At 40.9% G+C, this 5,656-nt stretch overlaps 1 protein-coding gene across 2 annotated transcripts in view; it reads right to left on the minus strand.

The window, feature by feature from the left end:
* Positions 1-3,855: 3,855 nt before the first annotated feature.
* The window catches only part of ubr3 (ubiquitin protein ligase E3 component n-recognin 3), a 92,853-nt gene continuing 91,052 nt past the window's right edge, over positions 3,856-5,656 (minus strand). For both annotated transcript variants that reach the window (XM_063213574.1, XM_063213573.1), the window contains one exon: positions 3,856-5,656. This exon is cut by the window's right edge and continues 633 nt beyond it. The gene's annotated coding sequence lies outside the window, so the exon portion shown is untranslated.

A 5,656-nucleotide genomic window follows, 5' to 3' on the forward strand; every position in this document is an offset into this window, starting at 1 on the left:
AATTTTTGGGTCCTGGCTCAAGGCCTATAAAGCCATTGTAGCCAACAGCCGGTCAGGGCTTTTAATCTTGTGCCAGTTTCTTAAAACTATCCACACCCCTCTGAAACCATCTGACGACGGCTGATTTAGCACTTTATGTGGAAACAAAGGGGTTGGTTATGACATTTGAATATTCCGTAAAGTCCGAAGCACTATGACACCAAAATCAGGCAAGATATGAATTCTCCCTTGGCTCAAAAATAAAATTAACTGTGCCATAAAGTCTACTTTACAGATAGATATAGGCCTAAAGGTCGTGGCATGTAACGTAGCCTGACTTACCCATTTGATGCATCATTTATCTGCCCAGTGGTAATTCCTAGAGATAAAAAGGCATAATCAGCTCTGCGAATCGAGGTGACGTTACAGTCAACAGGTGATGAGAGCGCAGGTGCAAGTCCAGGCCAGGTGGTGCCACACTCAAACATTAAACAAAACCGACCCCACTTTACACGTGGGTGGCTGAGGTAAATTAATGTAACCTATAGGCTAAACATAGAACTTTAAAATACAGTAGGTATATGGCAAATAACACTTAGCTTACCTTCCATACTCCCTTTTGGTAACATATCCGAAGTGATTTTCAAAGCTTCCTCTTCTGCCGGTCATCAGCTTAATAATTAACTTGAATTCGATAGCTGCCGTCGTCTACGGTGTTATTGCCTAGAAGTGCCTCACTTGCCGCCACAGTAAACCCAGCTGTAAAAGCAAATCCTTCAGTTGTAGTCTGTATGGGAACAGTGTGCCCATATCCACAGAAATGGTTAAAATGGCATGCAATAGGCCCACATTTGTAAAAACATTGGCATATCAAGAATGACCGTTTTTCGGCAAGGGTAAGGGTTCCAAATCCCCTGTTAATTCACTAAGTTTTTGTTTTTTGTTTCAACCACTTTCTGAGCACGCAGGGAATGTTTTCCTTCCCTAGAATCCTTGTCAATTAATGCCGCGTAAACCCTGCTGCCCACGAGGGCCTTTCCCACACACCTTCACGTGCGTATTCTTATCCTATCGTTTCTTGCTGACAGTGACACATTTTTCTCGAGGATATTAAGCGTAGGCCTACTTGGACAAAGGTGAAGGTTGACCTTGAATCCCACACACGGTTAACAACAAATAGCGACATATTCAAAGGCCTTGATGCACGGATGATATTAAGATGGGTTTTTTTTTTTCATCCTCGGAGGTGTTTGTAACCACAACCCGCACTTTTCTTTTTCAGAAGGTAGCCTAAACATGTCCACAGTGGTTTAGCTTTCTGAAATTAGGATGCCTTTGATAACTAATAGGCTACTTTTCAGCGGAACAACAAGCGCTGTTTTTGCCATGTGTAGGCCTATGTCTACCTCAGGCGGCATGACGCACTAAACAACAAGCCTATTAACTTGAAAACAGACTTACGTGGATTTATTGTGGAGAGTAAAGACGCCCCCTTCTTTTTCATCAGTCATGCCTGATGCATCTGTCCAGCTCCAACTCTGAGCCTTAGGCTACTGGACACAGTGATGTCCTCAACCTCAATCCCAGCAGCACAGACGTGCCGTCAGAAACAGAATATAATGGGAGATCAACAGAACAGGGTTGACCATTGTTTAGGACTGCCAGAGAACACTGTGGTTGAGCACACACAATGCAGTTGGCAATTTGGCTCAGCGTGCAATGGTGGTGCCTCTGCACTGGCTTTCGATGCCAAATCTTAAATAATTGCAGGATTTTGCTTTGATGATATCCAATTGTCTCCGTCTCTCTCTGTCTTAAGAATTCTTTTTATCCTTATTTTATACTTGAATATTGTATTTCATTTTAGGTTGTTCTGCTTTTATATATATATATATATATATATATATATATATATATATATATATATATATATATATATATATATATTTACTTTTATCTACAAAATGCCTAAAACATTGTCCTGTAAAATCCATCCCTCCAATTATCTCATCTTAATTAGCTGATTCATTCATTCATTCATCCCTTCATCCATGCCAGAGAGACTACAGGAAGGATTAGAGTCTTACTATCTCTGTCCATGTATTTCTTGGTTCCAAACAGAAACAACCAAATTTTAAAGCGACACCAAGTAGTTTCTCTGTTCAGTTGCCCTACACATGTTGGGTGGAGAAGTGTGGGATAATTTGCTCCTCCTTACTTGGGCTCCCTTTCAATATCCAACCTCACATCCTCTCCTTTTAAAGTCAAGTCAGCTTTATGGTCAGTGTCTTCACAATAGCTACAGTATGTACACAGGCCATACAAGGGAATTGACATCACGTACACAAATAGGCTACCTGTGGCTTTGTGATGTCCAGACATCATTGGCGATAGAAGTTTTATTCAAAAAAATGCAAAAACTCAAAGGTCATTTTCTCATTCGGCAAATGACCTGGGACAGAATTGAACCCAAGTCGCCGGCGTAGTAGGCTACCTAACCCAGTGCCCTACCGTTAGGCCACGGCAGGGCCATCTTCCACTGTTACAGGATTATGAAAGACTAAATGATTCCAAAACCATCTATTATATGAACAAGACAATGCCAAATAGACACAACACGCAAACATCAGAGCATCTTCATATTTTATTCACATATGTTACATTTTTTTTTTTTTTTTTTTAAATGTCTAAGTCACTCTTCCCCAGTTGCGATGGGAAAGTTTGAGTCAGCACCTACAGTAATGTACTGTATCCTTTAGTTGATCGCCGTTCACAGGGGAGCACGCTGTCTGCCGCCTCTTCACACACACGCACACACACACACACACAGTCACTCAAAGCAATAACGCACTCCAATCCATGCCTGTATGTTGCGTCTGAGGAGGGGGGTGCAATCATATTTCATCATCGTCATAATACTATTATTAATAATAATAATAATAATAATAATAATAATAATAATGGGGAAAAGCTTAAGTAAACAAACGAAATCAGCTGCATGCACACAAGCCTGTGTGTGTGTGTGTGTGTGTGTGTGTGTGTGTGTGTGTGTGTGTGTGTGTGTGTGTGTGTGTGTGTGTGTTGGAGGGGGATTTCATATCCTATAAAAAAAGAGGTTATTCTCCTATGCCAGGGAAGTGCTGTTGCCCAAATTCAGGATGGGGGAATCTGTATTTGAAAGTCGATGATAATCAGGTTAGTATTTTCAGCCATAGTTACAATAGCCATGTTCGTGAGTGAGCACAGCAACGCACAGCATCACAGATTTCCTGAACACCTCTCTGTGACAGCGCTGCTGAGCTGTCCAGTGCTGAAAAATGTTCTTACCTTAGTTGCAATGCAACTGACTATTAGCAACCAACTAAGTTGCTGGCTGGCTAACAACGACGCCTTTGAGAACTGGTGACTGGGGAAGGGGTGTCCAGCACTGGTGCTACGTGTATTTGTGTTGCACAATAAATGGTAATCTAGTACTCAGTACTGTGCTCCACACACAATTTTGTTGCCTTTCTTTGACAATGACAATAAATCACTTGAATCTTTCATCTTGAATGACACATTGGAGAAACACACTCCACTGCTCCCTTTCGGGCGCAATTGGGGGCTGCCCCCTTGCACCGCTTGCACCGGTGAAGCATGAATGCAATTTTGTTGTGTGCAGTGTTCACATGTGTGCTGTGGAGTGCTGTCACAATGCCGGCATGGATACGAGGACCGTGTATTAGTCCTTAAAGCCCTGTCCAAAAAACTTCAAATCGATCACTAGTGTACATACTGTAGTCCATTGAGAAGTGTGTGAGAGAGAGAAGAGACATTGGTTTGCTCCCTATAGGCAGTGAAGAGCCACACAATTCAGGTTGCCCTTCTCTGTCTATATACCGTAGTTCACTACATTTCGGAGTCGACCCTTTGAATTAGGAGATGCAGCATAGACATGTGCACTACTTAGTGAGCAAGAGTACACTTCAGAGTCAACCCTTAAACGGCATTGGGCAATAAAATAAGGAGTCGTGCCGCTATCAAAAGAAAAGGCTTTTGCCCGGCAGCGCTGACTGCGGGCCAGAACAGGCCCTGAACTGGTACGAGTTTCAGCCAGAGACCAATGGGCTGCATATTGGCTTTTACTTCATAAACCATCATCATCATCATCATCATCATCATCATCATCAGGACCATCACCATCGTCATCACAATTGGCCCATTCAAATCACACCAAACCAAATCGAGCTGAACTGAACCAAACCAAGCAAATAGCATTAAGTATGACCTTCATTTTTTGTAAATATGAAAAAAAGTCACAAAAAGGAAAAGGAAAAAAAATCATACATAAATCTTTTTTGTTTGTCTGTTTTTTTACAAAGGTAAATTGTGAACTATATATATTTAATGTCCAAATAACAAATAGCAGCATTTACTTAAATATATTTAAAAACTTTTTTTTTTCCTTTTTAGATTTTTTTAAAGTAACTACAGCAACAAAAAAAACTCAGAGGAAAAACAAACCCAAAAAAAGTTCCTGAGGATGATTTTTTTTTTTTTTTTTGCAACCAGAGCCTTTCACTGTCTCCAAACAGTGAGTTATTGTGATAGACACCTCTGTCCTGTCCAAAATCTTTACCCCCAACTCAAAATAATTTCATCTACTGTATTTCCCTGGCTATATAATGTGGCTGAATTTCATTACATTTGCTGTCAAAAAAATATTCAAAAGAGACCCTGGACAAGCAAGTAAGTCTTTTAAAGTACAGAAACCATCAAATTGCTCTCAAATCTGTATGTCTATGTTTGCTTGCTGCGAAGCAGTCACCTCCAGCAGCCATAAATCTACAACAAGTCATAGTTATGAATGGGCTCCCTTACACATCACACAGGTGCAGGGAAACTGACACAAAGAAGTGAAGTGTTCATGAATTAAAGACGTGATTGCATTCATTATTGTGGGCAGTCAACAGTACTCAGAGGCCTATACTACTAAGGTGGTTCAGGGACAATTTTCTGAAGAAACCGAGGACTCAAGTGTCTTCTATTAGATGGTTTACCCCTTAACTGAACTTGGTTTTGACCAGCTTTGTAGTATGGGCCCCTGGTGTTAGTTTGTGTTTGGCTACGTTGTAGGTCATTTGTACCCAGTTCTTTTTAGCATAACGCCATTAGACTGCTCCCATTGCGAAAGGTCTAGCAACTATGATGTCGGAAAACACACCAGTGTGGAGGTGGGGGTGGCAGATGTGTGATGTGCTGTGTAAGTACAAAACAGCAACACTGGGGCAGAAAAAAAAAGCAAAACAGAAAAACAAACAAAAACAAACAAAAACAAAAATGGCTGACGAGTGATAAGGTAATGTGCAGTCTCCACGGCAACCAAAGCTTTCCTGGCGTGCTGACTCAGAGCTCGAATGGAGAGACCAAAGCAGACTTCTAAAACCCATCGTTAAGAAAAAAAAAACAAGTTGTGCTTCCACCCTAGTCGGCCAACATCAGCTCTTTTCTTTATCCTTTAAAATCCATCTCAGTCACATGTATAATATATTGTATATTTATATATATGTATATTTTTTTTAACCCTTTTTTGTTTTGTTTTTGTTTCTTATAAACACACACACTGTTAGTGGATAGGCATGATTGTACACTTAAACTTCACATAGACCCCAGGCAGGCTGAGAGGAGGGGCCATCCA

Source organism: Engraulis encrasicolus, chromosome 13 (genome assembly GCF_034702125.1).
Source record: "Engraulis encrasicolus isolate BLACKSEA-1 chromosome 13, IST_EnEncr_1.0, whole genome shotgun sequence".
NCBI classification, from domain to species: domain Eukaryota; kingdom Metazoa; phylum Chordata; class Actinopteri; order Clupeiformes; family Engraulidae; genus Engraulis; species Engraulis encrasicolus.